This window comes from Triticum dicoccoides, chromosome 3B (assembly GCF_002162155.2).
Source record: "Triticum dicoccoides isolate Atlit2015 ecotype Zavitan chromosome 3B, WEW_v2.0, whole genome shotgun sequence".
NCBI classification, from domain to species: Eukaryota; Viridiplantae; Streptophyta; class Magnoliopsida; order Poales; family Poaceae; genus Triticum; species Triticum dicoccoides.
In genome coordinates, this window is record NC_041385.1 from 350,652,834 (window position 1) to 350,669,673 (window position 16,840).

Below are 16,840 nucleotides of genomic sequence, written 5' to 3' on the forward strand. Positions count from 1 at the left end.
ATGGTGCATAAAAGAAAAATAAAAACTAAATGCAAAATATGCTCCAAGACTTGCACATATCGCATGATACGAAAACATACCGATACTTGTTGAAGAAAGAGGGGATGCCTTCCGGGGCATCCCCAAGCTTAGACGCTTGAGTTTCCTTGAATATTTACTTGGGGTGCCTTGGGCATCCCCAAGCTTGAGCTCTTGCCTCTCTTCCTTTTCCTCATACCGAGACCTTCTCGATCAAACACTTCATCCACACAAAACTTCAACAGAAAACTCGGTAAGATCCGTTAGTATAATAAAGCAAATTACTACTCTAGGTACTATTGTAATCCAATTAATATTTTGTTTTTGCATTGTGTATACTGTAATATAACTTTTCCATGGCTTAATCCACTGATATAAATTTATAGATTCATCAAAACAAGCAAACTATGCATCAAAAACAGAATCTGTCAAAAACAGAACAGTCTGTAGCAATCTGAACATTCACCATACTTATGGTACCCCAAAAGTTCTACCAAAATTAGGAAAAAATAAATAATTTGTACAGAAAGACAGTGCAAAAGGAATCAGAACCATTTGACGTCCCAGCCAAAAATGTAAAATCGTGCACTACAGCTAAAGTTTTTGTCCTGCACCGTACAAACCAACAAGCATTGTAAACATCCTAAAGGCAAACCTTGGCACATTATTTTTATAATACAATGGAATTGTACAAGGGGATAATTATTTTTGATGAAAAGTTTCTGTAATTAAGATTCACAAAGTTTCCATGAGCATGAACAAAGTTCAAGGCTATCTCCGACTTCAACAATGATTGTCTTTCTCACTTTCACTTTCCTTTCTGAAAAGTTTTGGGTTCCCCTCTTTATTTTTGTTTTGTTTTTAAACTATATAAAAGCACTCAACATAAATAAATGACTCTCTAAAACTTCCGGGTTGTCTCCCTGGCAGCGCTTTCTTTAAAGCCATTAAGCTAGGCATATAGTGCTCAAGTAATGAATCCACCCGGATCCCAAGGTATATCAAAGCCAATTTTAATTAACAATGATTTGTAATTTAGTAATGAGCACCAAGTAACATATATCAAGCAACAACGAAGTCTAACTCTCTTCCTATGCATCGGCATGTCATAAAAGAACAATTCATGCACACCAAGTAAAGGCCAATGCATAGTATAAGCAGTTTCTTGCAATTTCATAGTATGGGAAACATAGAGAGGTCGAGATATAGTTCCTCTCTCATAATAATTGCAAGTAGGAGCAGCAAGCACATGCATATTATATCTATCAAAATCATCATGTGCAATGGTAAAAGGCAACCCATTAATATAATCCTTAATAAGCACAAACTTCTCTGATATAGTGTAGTTTGGAGAATTCAAAAAGATAATAGGACTATCATGTGTGGGTGCAATAGCAACAATTTCATGTTTAACATAAGGAACTATAGCAAGTTCATCTCCATAAACATAATTCATATTGGCATCTTAGCCACAAGCATAGCAAGCATTGTCAAAAAGGGATATTTCAAGAGAATCAACGGGATCATAACAATCATCATAGCAATCATGCTTCGGTAAGCACGAAGGGGAATTAAACAATGTATAAGTTGAAGAGTTACTCTCATTAGAAGGTGGGCACAGGTAGCTAATCCGCTCTTCCTCCTTTTGTTCTTCGCTCTCCTCATCATCTTTTTCATCCAATGTGCTCACAGTTTCATCAATTTCTTCTTCCATAGACTCCTGCAAAATATTAGTCTCTTCTTGGACAGCGGAGGAGTCCTCAATATATGGTTTAACATAGGCATTAGAAGCATAATTATCATAACAATATTTAAGTATGGCCAAATTTTCAGATTTGTAAAGAGTAGCATCATACTTTTCAATCAAAGAAGCAATTTCATAAGCACCCTTAAAAGCAACAAATTCTTCAATTTGTTGAACATCATAGTAATTATAAACACCCTTAGCATACGAAGATACTATTCCATTATCACTAAACTCACATTGGTAGGGAAGGTTTTTCTTAGGGTTTTCAGAACAACAAGTAACATCATATATTTCACATAAAGTCCAAGCATAGCATTGCAAACGATGAATTTGATCCAGTAAAAGTTTCCCCTTTTCAGATATACGGTGTCGCACATAACAAGCATGCTCATCTAAAGATTTGCCCTCAACGAAGCTAATTGGGGTTTCAGCACGAGCACAAAGGGACCAAAGATGATCCAAGTAAAAAGCTTCTGGAGTGTGATAGATTTTGAGTGGTTCTTCAACCACTGGTGTAGTAGGTACAACTAATTTTTTTGGTATTTTGCGTTTCCTACCCATAACCAAAGATAGAAAACAACTAAGAACAACAAATAAAAATTACTTAGTGATAAAGCAAACAAGCACACACGAGAATATTCACCCCACGCTATGACTCCCCGGCAACGGCGCTAGAAAAAGGTCTTGATAACCCACAAGTGTAGGGGATAATTGTAGCCTTGATGTCTACTACACAACCTTCTTCTTGTAGACGTTGTTGGGCCTGCAAGTGCACATGTTTGTAGGACAGTAGCAAATTTCCCTCAAGTGGATGACCTAAGGTTTATCAATCCATAGGAGGCGTAGGATGAAGATGGTCTCTCTCAAGCAACCCTGCAACTAAATAACAGAAAGTCTCTTGTGTCCCCAACACACCCAATACAATGGTAAATTGTATAGGTGCACTAGTTCAGCGAAGAGATGGTGATACAAGTGCAATATGGATAGTAGATATAGGTATTTGTAATCTGAAAATATAAAAACAGCAAGGTAACTAATGATAAAAGTGAGCGTAAATGGTATTGCAATGGTAGGAAACAAGTCATAGGGTTCATACTTTCACTAGTGCAAGTTCTCTCAACATTATAACATAGATAGATCATATAACAATCCCTCAACATGCAACAAAGAGTCACTCCAAAGCCACTAATAGCGGAGAACAAACGAAGAGATTATGGTAGGGTACGACACCACCTCAAAGTTATTCTTTCGGATCGATCTACTCAAGAGTTCGTACTAGAATAACACCTTAAGACACAAATCAACCAAAACCCTAATGTCACCTAGATACTCCATTGTCACCTCAAGTATCCGTGGGCATGATTATACGATATGCATCACACAATCTCAGATTCATCTATTCAACCAACACAAAGTACTTCAAAGAGTGCCCCAAAGTTTCTACCGGAGAGTCAAGAAAACGTGTGCCAACCCCTATGCATAGGTTCATGGGCGGAACCCGCAAGTTGGTCACCAAAATATACATCAAGTGGCACGTGATATCCCATTGTCACCACAGATAAACACGGCAAGACATACATCACGTGTTCTCAAATCAAAGACTCAATCCGATAAGATACCTTCAAGAGGGAAACTCAATTCATCACAAGAGAGTAGAGGGGGAGAAACATCATAAGATCCAACTAAAATAACAAAGCTCGCGATACATCAAGATCGTGCCATAGAGAGAACACGAGAGTGAGAGATCAAACACATAGCTACTGGTACATACCCTCAGCCCCGAGGGTGAACTACTCCCTCCTTGTCATGGATAGCGCCGGGATGATGAAGATGGCCACCGGTGATGGGTTCCCCCTCCGGCAGGGTACCGGAACGGACTCCCGAGAGGTTTTTGGTGGCTACAGAGGCTTGCGGCGGCGGAACTCCCGATCGATCTTGATATTCGATGGTTTTAGGGTACGTAGGCATATATAGGCGAAAGAAGTCGGTCGAGGGGTGTTCGAGGGGCCCACGAGACAGGGGGCGCGCCCTACAGGGGGGCGCCCTCCTATCTCGTGGCTGCCTCGAGGATCTTCTGACGTGAACTCCAAGTCTCCAGGATCATATTCTTCCAAAAAATCACATTGCCGAAGGTTCCATTCTGTTTGGACTCCTTTTGATATTCCTTTTCTTCGAAATACCGAAACAGGCAATAAAACAGCAATATGGGTGGGCCTCCGGTTAATAGGTTAGTCCCAAAAGTAATATAAAAGTGTATAATAAAGCCCGTAATCATTCAAAATACATAATAAAATAGCATGAATGCTTCATAAATTATAGATACGATGGAGATGTATCAGCATCCCCAAGCTTAATTCCTACTCGTCCTCGAGTAGGTAAATCATAAAAGAAAGAATTTATGAAGTGTGAATGCTAGAAGGTGCACACGTATGATCAATGATAATTTCAATCACCTTTTCTAGCATGATAATATGTCATAACAGTAGTTCATCTCATAAAACTTCTCACGATAAAGTAACAAGCAATTCACATGTCAAAGCATAGACCATAAACATTCTTGAAAACTAGCAAACTTCATTCTCAGTCATCAAACAATTGCAATTCATCTTATTTTCAGGAATAACAAACTCCACATACTCAACTATCATATAGTCTTCTATAATTGCTAACACTCACGCAATACTAATGGTTATGGAGTTTCAATCGGACACTGAGAAAGATAGGGGCTTATAGTGTTGCCTCCCAACGTATTCACCTTTGGGTGATGTCAACAATAATAGTTCATGCTAACTTACATCCAATTGGATATATATCAGGATCACCCCAACACAAAGTGCTTGCCAAAGGATAAAATGAAAAAGGTAAAGGTGAAGATCACCTTGACTCTTGCATAAAAGTAAAAGACATAAAGCAAAAGATAGGCCCTTCGCAGAGGGAAGCAGAGGTTGTCATGCGCTTTTAAGTTGGGATGCACAAAATCTTAATGTGAATGAACGTCACTTTATATTGCCACTTGTGTATGGACCTTTATTATGCAGTCCGTCGCTTTAATTGCTTCCATAACAAGAGATCGTATAAAGCTATTTTCTTCACACCAAAAGATCATACATATTTAGAGAGCAATTTTTATTGCTTGCACCGATGACAACTTACTTGAAGGATCTTACTCAATCCATAGGTAGGTATGGTGGACTCTCATGGCAAAACTGGGTTTAAGGATATTTGGAAGCACAAGTAGTATCTCTACTTGGTGCAAGGAATTTTTGGCTAGCATGAGGGGGAAAGGCAAGCTCAACATGTTTGAATGATCCATAACAATATACTTTAACTGAGATATCGGAAAACATAAACCATTACGTTGTCTTCCTTGTCCAACATCAACTCTTTAGCATGTCATACTTAATGAGTGCTCCCAATTATAAAAGATGACTAGGATAGTGTATTTATATGTGAAATCTCTCTTCCTTCAATATTCTTTCATGAGTTGTTCAAATGACCAATACAATGCTTGCTAACCTTCAATAAATTTACAACCTCTACTTCTTAGATGTGAAGTCATAACTCCCCATGGGATAAGAAAATGAGATATATATAATTTCAGATTTATGACATTCAACTCATTCAACCATTTACTCATAGGATATAAGTGAAGCACACGAGTAAATGACAAAATACTCCAAAAAGATAAAGTGAAGATCAATGAGTAGCTAAATAATTATGCAACTATGAGAAGACTCTCTCTCATTAAAGAATTTCAGATCTTGGTATTGTATTCAAACAGCAAGCAAAACAAAATAAAATGACAATGCAAGGATAGCACAACTCATGTGAAGAAGCAAAAACTTAGGCTCAACCGATACTAACTGATAGTTGTTGAAGAAGAAAGGTGGGATGCCTACCGGGGCATCCCCAAACTTAGATGCTTGAGACTTCTTGAAATATTTTTTTTGGGGTGCCTTGGGCATCCCCAATCTTGAACTTTTGTGTCCCCTTAATTCCTCTCATATCATGGTTTCTCTATTTCTCAAAAGCTTCATCCACACCAAACTCAACAAGAACTCGTGAGATAGGTTATAATAAACCAATGCAAAACCTTATCATTCTCTAATGTAACAAATCACTAAAATTATTATTCAACATTGCATACTAAATGCCTCTGCATATTTAATACTCCTATCCTCATATAGAATCATTAAACAAGCAAACATATGCAAATAATGCAAACATAACAGCAATCTGCCAAAACAGTACAGTCTGTAAAGAATGCAAGAGTATCAATACTTCCCTAACTCCACAAATTATGAAATACAACTACCACTGTAGTAAATTTATCATATCTCATTATGAAAAAAGTTTCAACATTATATCATGCTCTGACTTTTCTAGGGAATTTTTGCAACAGCGGTAAACTTTCTGTTTTCAAACAGCAACATGTATACTAGAAAAATAAGCATGGTGAAGGCTATCCTTGACTTTTTTATTGAAAATAAAGATGAAAATCATTATTCTAAATAACAGTAAGCAAATACTAACAAAATAAAATGATGCTCCAAGCAAAACACATATCATGTGGTGAATAAAAATATAGCTCCAAGTAAAGTTACCGATGAACGAAGACGAAAGAGGGGATGCCATCCGGGGCATCCCCAAGCTTAGGCTCTTGGTTGTCCTTGAATATTACCTTGGGGTGACTTGGGCATCCCCAAGATTAGGCTCTTTCCACTCCTTATTCCATAGTCCATCGAATCTCTACCCAAAACTTGAAAACTCCACAACACAAAACTCAACAGAAAACTCGTAAGCTCCGTTAGTATAATAAAATAAAACAACCACTTAGGTACTGTAATGAACTCATTTTAAATTCATATTGGTGTAATATCTACTGTATTCCAACTTATCTATGGTTCATACCCTTCAATACTACTCATAGATTCATCAAAATAAGCAAACAACACATAGAAAACAGAATCTGTCAAAAACAGAACAGTCTGTAGTAATATGTATCAAACATATACTTATGGAACTCCAAATATTCTACCAAATTAGGAAGTCCTAAGAAATTTGTGTACAAATCCAGATCAAAACGAATCAGATCATAAGCATGTTTCTGTAAATTAAAAACTAGTTTACTGGGTGCAAAAGTTTCTGATTTTCAGCAGGATCAACACAACTATCACCATAAGCTATCCTAAAGGTCTTACTTGGCACTTTATTGAAACAAAAGATATAAAACATGATTACTATAGTAGCATAATCATGTGAACACACAAAAACAGTAAGGATAAATATTGGGTTGTCTCCCAACAAGCGCTTTTCTTTAATGCCTTTTCAAGGTAGGCATGATGGTGACAATGATGCTCACATAAAAGATAAGAATTGAAACATAACGGGAGCATCATGAAGCATATGACTAGCACATTTAAGTCTAACCCACTTACTATGCATAGGGATTTTGTGAGCAAACAACTTATGGGAACAATAATCAACAAGCATAGGAAGGTGAAACAAGCATAGCTTCAAGATTTTCAACACATAGAGAGGAAACTTGACATTATTGCAATTCCTACAAGCATATATTCCTCCCTCATAATAGTTTTCAGGAGCATCATGAATAAATTCAACAATATAACCAGCACCTAAAGCATTCTTTTCATAATCTACTAGCATAGAAAATTTACTACTCTCCACATAAGCAAATTTCTTCTCAAGAATAGTAGTGGGAGCAAACTCAACAAAATAATTATCATGTGAGGCATAATCCAATTGAAAACTAAAATCATGATGAAAAGTTTCATGGTTATCATTATTCCTAATAGCATACAAGTCATCACAATAATCATCATAGATAGCAAATTTGTTCTCATAATCAATTGGAACCTCTTCCGAAATAGTGGAATCATCACTAAATAAAGTTGACACTCTTCCAAATCCACTTTAATGTTCATCACAATAAGATTCAACATCCTACAAAATAGTGGGATCACTACTTCCTAAAGTTGACACTCTTCCAAACCCACTTTCATCAATATAATCATCATAAATAGGAGGCATGCTTTCATCATAATAAATATTCTCAACAAAACTTGGGGAACAAAAAATATCATCTTCGTCAAACATAGCTTCCCCAAGCTTGTGGCTTTGCACATCAATAGCATCATGGATATTCAAGGAATTCATACTAACAACATTGCAATCATGCTCATCATACAAAGATCTAGTACCAAACATTCTAATGCATTCTTCTTGTAGCACTTGAGCACAATTTCCCTTTCCATCATTCTCACGAAAGATATTAAAAAGATGAAGCGTATGAGATAAACTCAAATCCATTTTTTTGGTAGTTTTATTTTATAAACTAAACTAGTGATAAAACAAAAAAACAAAAAGATTCGATTGCAAGATCTAAAGATATACCTTCAAGCACTCACCTCCGCGGCAACGGCGCCAGAAAAGAGCTTGATGTCTACTACACAACCTTCTTCTTGTAGACGTTGTTGGGCCTGCAAGTGCACAGGTTTGTAGGATAGTAGCAAATTTGCCTCAAGTGGATGACCTAAGGTTTATTAATCCGTAGGAGGCGTAGGATGAAGATGATCTCTCACAAGCAACCCTGCAACCAAATAACAGAAAGTCTCTTGTGTCCCCAACACACCCAATACAATGGTAAATTGTATAGGTGCACTAGTTCGGCGAAGAGATGGTGATACAAGTGCAATATGGATAGTAGATATAGGTATTTGTAATCTGAGAATATAAAAACAGCAAGGTAACTAATGATAAAAGTGAGCTTAAACGGTATTGCAATGGTAGGAAACAAGGCATAGGTTCATACTTTCACTAGTGCAAGTTCTCTCAACATTAATAACATAGATAGATCATATAACAATCCCTCAACATGCAACAAAGAGTCACTCCAAAGCCACTAATAGCGGAGAACAAACGAAGATATTATAGTAGGGTACGAAACCACCTCAAAGTTATTCTTTCGGATCGATCTACTCAAGAGTTCGTACTAGAATAACACCTTAAGACACAAATCAACCAAAACCCTAATGTCACCTAGATACTCCATTGTCACCTCAAGTATCCGTGGGCATGATTATACGATATGCATCACACAATCTCAGATTCATCTATTCAACCAACACAAAGTACTTCAAAGAGTGCCCCAAAGTTTCTACCGGAGAGTCAAGAAAACGTGTGCCAACCCCTATGCATAGGTTCATGCGCGGAATCCACAAGTTGGTCACCAAAATATACATCAAGTGGCACGTGATATCCCATTGTCACCACAGATAAACACGGCAAGACATACATCAAGTGTTCTCAAATCAAAGACTCAATCCGATAAGATAACTTCAAGAGGGAAACTCAATTCATCACAAGAGAGTAGAGGGGGAGAAACATCATAAGATCCAACTATAATAACAAAGCTCGCGATACATCAAGATCGTGCCATAGAGAGAACACGAGAGAGAGAGAGAGAGAGAGAGAGAGAGAGAGAGAGAGAGAGATCAAACACATAGCTACTGGTACATATCCTCAGCCCCGAGGGTGAACTACTCTCTCCTCATCATGGATAGCGCCGGGATGATGAAGATGGCCACCGGTGATGGGTTCCCCCTCCGGCAGGGTGCCGGAACGGACTCCCGAGAGGTTTTTGGTGGCTACAGAGGCTTGCGGCGGCGGAACTCCCTATCTATCTTGATATTCGATGGTTTTAGGGTACGTAGGCATATATAGGCGAAAGAAGTCAGTTGGGGGGTGCTCGAGGGGCCCATGATACAGGGGGGCGTGCCCTACGGGGGGGAGGGCGCCCTCCTATCTCGTGGCTGCCTCGAGGATCTTCTGACGTGAACTCCAAGTCTCGAGGATCATATTCTTCCAAAAAATCACGCTGCCGAAGGTTTCATTCCATTTGGACTCCATTTGATATTCATTTTCTTCGAAATACTGAAACAGGCAATAAAACAGCAATATGGGTTGGGCCTCCGGTTAATAGGTTAGTCCCAAAAGTAATATAAAAGTGTATAATAAAGCCCGTAATCATTCAAAACACATAATAAAATAGCATGAATGCTTCATAAATTATAGATACGTTGGAGACGTATCAAGCCTCTTTCGATAAGTAAGAGTGTCAAACCCAACGAGGAGCTAAAGGTAGAATAAACATTCTCTCAAGTCCTATCTGCCACTGATACGACTCTACGCACGCTTAGTGTTCGCTTTACCTAGAACAAGTATGAAACTAGAAGTACTTTGTAGGTGTGATAGGATAGGTTTGCAAGAATATAAAGAACGCGTAAATATAAGCTAGGGGTTGTTTAGATAAAGAAGCAATAAAGTAAATATAGCGAGTGTGGAAAAGTGGTGGTAGGAGTTGGGAAATTGTCCCCAAACAATTGACTATGTTACTAGACCAATAATCACTATTGCAATTTTATTTGAGGGAGAGGCATAAGCTAACATATTTTATGTTCTTGGATCATATGCACTTATGATTGGAACTCTAGCAAGCATCCGCAACTACTAAAGATCATTAAGGTAAAACCCAACCATAGCATTAAAGTATCAAGTCCCCTTTATCCCGTACGCAAACAACCTACTTACTCGGGTCTGTGCTTCTGTCACTCACGCCACCCACCATAAGCAAATCATGAACATATTGCAAACCCTACAACGGGGATCCCTCACGCTTGTGCAACACGGAGAGCACCATAGGACAGCACCAATAATAAAACATGCAACTCAAACCAATCATAGCAATTCATCAATCACCGATAGGACAACGAAAATCTACTCACACATCATAGGATGGCAACACATCATTGGATAATAATATGAAGCATAAAGCACCATGTTCAAGTAGAGGGTACAGCGGGTTGCGGGGGAGTGGACCGCTGAATATAGATGGGGGAAGGTGATGGAGATGTTGGTGAAGATGGCAGAGGTGTTGGTGTAGATCGCGGTGATGATGATGGCCCCCGGTAGCGCTCCGGCGCCACCGGAAGCTAGGGGGAGAGAGCACCCCTTCTTCTTCTTCTTCCTTGACCTCCTCCCTAGATGGGAGAAGGGTTTCCCCTCTAGTCCTTGGGTCCCATGGCTTGGGAGGGGCGAGAGCCCCTCCGAGATTGGATCTATCTCTTTGTCTCTCTCTGTTTCTGCGTTCTCAAATTCTGCCCCTTCACCGTTTCTTTTATATCCGAAGATCCATAACTCCGATTGGGGTGAATCTTTCGCCCAGATTTTTCTCATAAAATTTGTTTTCTTGCGGCAAAACAAGAGCATCAACCGCCTTACGGGGTGCCCAGGAGAGTACAGGGCGCACCCCCCTGTCTCGTGTCCCCCTCGGGCACTGTCTCGCGTTGATTTTACTTCCCAAAAATCATAAATATTCCAAAATAATTCTCCGTCCGTTTTTATCCCGTTTGTACTCCGTTTGATATTGGGTTTCTGCGAAACATAAAACATGCAACAAACAGGAACTAGCACTGGGCACTGGATCAATATGTTAGTCCCAAAAATAATATAAAAAGTTGCCAAAAGTATATGAAAGTTGAAGAATATTGGCATGGAATAATCAAAAATTATAGATACGACAGAGACGTATCAAGCCCCAGGAAACAGTCCACCACTTTTGGGCTAGATTACTGCTTGTTAAAAACAAGGTCAAGGACTGCTGCGACGACGACGTGATCTGATGAGGACATCAATACCATTGTTACACCCACAGCCCCTGCTGCTATACATACTGCACCAATTACTAGAGCTCGCGCACGCCAACTAAATTACCAGGTACTTTAGTTTATTGGTAATGATTCTAATGTTCATGAGAACATGATGCTGCCTAAATTGGATACATTTGTTTTGCTTACAAATGAAGGGCCTAGCTTGGAGAAGGATGAACATTGGAGCAAGAGAAAGCAAGGAGATGATGGCATGCGCAAGGGGAACAAGAATGGAGTTATGAGTGATGATTTCAGGTCTTTGAAGCCACCATAACGAGTGCATGAAGCCTTGGACAAAATATACAAGATGCCACTTCATAAATTTCGTCTAGAGGCTATTATAGGTGCTGAGTCACCTTTTTATTGGGCCAGGCCCATGTAATTTCGAAATACATTAGTATAGGCTATTTTTAGAGTCCGTATGTGTGGGGAAAGAAGAGATAGGGTTGATTTCGGATCCCTCCACCAAGGGCCACGAAATTCCCCCTCTCTTCCTCCATATATATAGCCCTTAGGGCACCGTTTAGACTTTGGGTTTTCTTTAGATTAAAGTTCGCCATAGTTGCAACTTCGCATACTTCGTTTGTGTTCAACGACCCGACAAAGGCTTCACAGAACCCCACCTTGATCAATAAAGCTTTCACCTTATATTCGCAATATCCAGATTGCAATCTTAGTTTCTTGCTTGTTCTTCGTTTGCTCGCAGGAAACAGACCCTCGTGGTCAGGTTGATCGTGCTCCGGCGTGGTCAATAACCTCTCGGAGTTGGTTTAGTGATTGCTAAGGCGCGACGTCCTCGCACGTTCGTAGTCGGATCGTCAAAGTCGACTTCCACCAAAGCGAAATCCATCATCTCATCGGAAGATGGGACACCTTTGCCTCTATCAAGTGGTATCAGATTTCCAGGTTGCTCGGTGAGATTTTACAGTTTTTCGTAGTTTAGATCGAGTTTGTTCTTCATACCTACAGTCCACGAAAAAGCCACAAAAAATTAGGGTTATTTCATCATATCCGAACCAATCTGAGCCTTCGCATAATCTTTTTAGGGTTTTGCTTTGTTGAATTTGCGGTTGCATCGTCGTGTCTAGTTGCTGGTCTTAGAGTCTAGTCTTTTAGAGTTTCGAGTTCTGGTCATAAGTTGTCACGCCGCCGCCGCACAATCATCATCGCCCCTGCCATCTACCACCACCGCTGCCATCTACCACCATATATCCACCACCAATCCGAGTTCCTTGCATATTAGGTTTGTTTTCGAGATCCATCTAGTTTCCGATTCGTGTTTCCTTGCCGGAGTAGGTTTCGAAAAAAAAAGAGTCCGGAAACCACCCTCCGTTTAGGCCCAAAATTTTCCGAAAACGCACTTGTCGAAAAAATTTCTGGCTATCCTATTTTTAGGTGTTTCTAAGCGTATTGAGACAGTCGCCGAAAGTTTTTTTGACCCGTTTCCAGTTTTTGGGTCCGGGCAGTCGGAAAAAAAAATTGGTCGAAATTTTTTTCGTCCCCATCCTGTTAGTTTGACCTGGGAAGAGTTTTGAGACACTCACCATTATAGTGATTTTTCGCAAAAAAAAAAGAGCAGCGCAAAAAAAAGCGGAAAAAAAATTCCAGGGTGTGCTTTTCCCTTGTTTACGTGCAGCGCCGTGATTTTGTTAGTGTTCTAGGCTCGCGTCTCTAGCACAGTCTAGCCTAGGACCAGCACAGTACCGTCGTTGAGCGTTTATTCAACTTTGCATCTCTGAATTGATTATTGCTGACCCTTTTTGCTACCATATTATAAGCCTTCCCAGCTCCACATACATCTACGTCGTGCGTTTGATTCTCCCTGGTAATCGCTCTATCCAAGCTTTGAGAGTTTTGACTACAACGGTTGCCGATCGCCACCTGCTGCTGGGTAAGAATTTGAGATTCGCTTGAAGGATTTGTGACACACCACCACCACCACCGCTTCCTAGTAGTCTGCAGAATCATATTATTTTGTGTTTCTATTGCTGCTAACCATGCCAGGATCACAAGCCGATGAGACTGATTGGGAGAACCTGATGAACAAACAGCTACATGATAAATTTCAGCAAATGATGAGTGGGCAGGTGCAAGATGTGCTAAACAGATTTGACGAGGCCATGGAGAAGATAGATGGCATTGAGAAGACGTTCGAAACAAAGCTTGATAGCAAGCTTAATGAATTGCTCGCGCGTTTTCCACAACCACCGACGGCTACACCTAACGCACCTCTCCAACAACATCAACAACGACTACCTCCACGTCGTGAAACAGACCTCCGCCGAGCGAGCCGTGTCCCTCTTGCGTTTGGCCAAACTGTTGGTGCTGTTGTTTATACTTCTGTGGCTCCTGCTACTGATGCGGAGGAGGATGATTATGTGGGAGATTACGAGGATGAGGTTGATCAAAATCAGAGCTACGTGCAACCACCTGCACCACACCCACCAGGTCGTCCACATGCAAATATTCGCAATGGTAGGCCTGCACCACCACCTCAGGTACGAGATGATGTCCATATTCCTAAACTGAAATTGAATATTCCATCATTTGAGGGTAGATATGTTCCTGATATATATCTTACTTGGGAGTTAGAAACTGAACAACAATTTACATGTTTACAATATCCTGAGGAGAGACGGGTTGCTGCTGCTGTTTGTGCTTTCACTAGTTTTGCATGTGTATGGTGGTCTGAACATTGTAGATTAGATCCTATTCCAACTACTTGGACTGCTTTGAAAACTGCTATGCGTACGCGTTGGGTTCCACCATATTATCAACGTGAATTGCTTCAAAAATTGCAGGGTTTAAGACAAGGGAAAAATTTTGTAGAAGAATATTATCAGGAATTACAAACTGGCATGATTAGATGTGGTATTGTTGAGGAGAATGAAGCTATGCTTGCACGTTTTCTGGGTGGATTAAATAGAGAGATTCAGACCATTCTAGACTATAAGGAGTATACTAATATCACTCGTTTATTCCATCTTGCTTGTAAAGCTGAACGTGAAGTGCAGGATCGACAAGCATTGGCGCAAACTAACTTTTCTGCAGGCCGACCTTCATCATGGACACTGCGTGCATCTTCCACTGCAACTGCACCAGCACCTCAATCAGGTGCCTCCTCCAGCCGTGATACAAGAAAACAGGCACAACCACCATTATCTGCCAAGAGCGCACCTGCCGGGCCTGCACAGAGTTCTTCTTCTTCCATGGCATCAACAAGGCACACAAGTGATATTATTTGTCGTCATTGTAAGGTAGGAGGTCATTATGCGAGAGAATGCAAATCTCAGCGTGTGATGATTGCTACCGAGGATGGTGGGTATGAGTCCGCTAGTGACTATGATGAGGAGACTTTGGCTCTTATTACACGTGAAGAACATGGTGGAGATGATTCTGATCATGAGACGCAATACATGGCTCCTGAAGACGCTGACAGGTATGAATGTTTAGTTGCTCAACATGTTTTGAGTGTGCAGGTCACACAAGCTGAGCAAAATCAGAGGCACAATTTGTTCCATACCAAGGGAGTTGTGAAGGAACGTTCTGTGCGCGTCATCATAGACGGAGGGAGCTGCAACAACTTGGCTAGCATGGAGATGGTGGAGAAGCTTTCTCTCACCACAAGACCACATCCACATCCTTACTACATCCAATGGTTCAACAACAGCGGCAAGGTTAAGGTAACACGTACTGTTCGTGTGCATTTTAGTATCTCTACATATGCTGATTATGTTGATTGTGATGTGGTACCTATGCAAACAATGTTCTTTATTACTTGGTAGACCATGGCAATTTGATAAAAATTCTGTACACCATGGTAGAAACAATCACTATACTCTTGTTCATAAGGATAAAAATATTACTTTGCTTCCTATGACTCCTGATTCCATTTTGAAAGATGATATTAATAGAGCTAATAAAGCAAAACAGGAGAAGAATAAGAGTGAAAATCAGATTGTGGCAAAAGAATTTGAGCAACAAATGAAGCCTAATAATAAACCATCTAGTGTTGCTTCTGAAATTAAATTGAAAAGTGCATGTTTATTTGCCACCAAATCTGATATTGATGAGCTAGATTTCAGCAAATCTGTTTGCTATGCTTTTGTGTGCAAAGAGGCATTATTTTCATTCGACGACGTGCCTTCCTCTTTGCCTCCTGCTGTCACTAACATTTTGCAGGAGTTCGCTGACGTCTTTCCACAAGACGTGCCACCGGGATTACCGCCTATTCGAGGGATTGAGCATCAGATTGACTTAATTCCCGGTGCTTCACTGCCAAACCGTGCACCATATCGTACCAATCCAGAGGAGACGAAGGAGATTATGCGTCAAGTACAAGAGGTTCTCGACAAAGGTTATATACGCGAATCCCTTAGTCCTTGTGTTGTTCCTATTATTCTAGTGCCGAAAAAGGATGGTACATCACGTATGTGTGTTGATTGTAGAGGCATTAATAATATTACTATTCGTTATCGTCATCCTATTCCTAGGCTAGATGATATGCTTGATGAATTGAGTGGCTCTACAATATTCTCCAAAGTTGATTTGCGTAGTGGATACCATCAAATTCGTATGAAATTGGGAGATGAATGGAAAACAACATTTAAAACTAAGTTTGGATTGTATGAGTGGTTAGTCATGCCTTTTGGGTTAACTAATGCACCTAGTACTTTCATGAGATTAATGAACGAAGTTTTACGTGCTTTCATTGGACGATTTGTGGTAGTTTACTTTGATGACATATTGATTTATAGCAGATCTTTGGAAGAACATTTGGAACATTTACGTGTTGTTTTTATTGCTCTACGTGATGCACGTTTGTTTGGTAACCTTGGGAAGTGCACCTTTTGCACCGACCGAGTATCTTTTCTTGGCTATGTTGTTACTCCACAGGGAATTGAAGTTGATAAAGCCAAGATTGAAGCTATTGAGAGTTGGACGCAGCCCAAAACGGTCACACAAGTGAGGAGTTTTCTTGGCCTCGCTGGATTCTATAGGCGTTTTGTGAGAGATTTCAGCACCATTGCTGCACCTCTCAATGAGCTTACAAAGAAAGATGTGCCTTTTCTATGGGGTACCGCACAGGAAGAAGCCTTCACGGTATTGAAAGATAAGTTGACACATGCTCCTTTACTCCAACATCCTGATTTTAATAAGACTTTTGAGCTTGAATGTGATGCTAGTGGAATTGGATTAGGAGGTGTGTTATTACAAGATGGCAAACCTGTTGCATACTTTTCTGAAAAATTGAGTGGGCCTAGTCTGAATTATTCTACTTATGATAAAGAATTACATGCTCTTGTTCGGACTTTAGAAACATGGCAACATTATTTATGGCCCAACG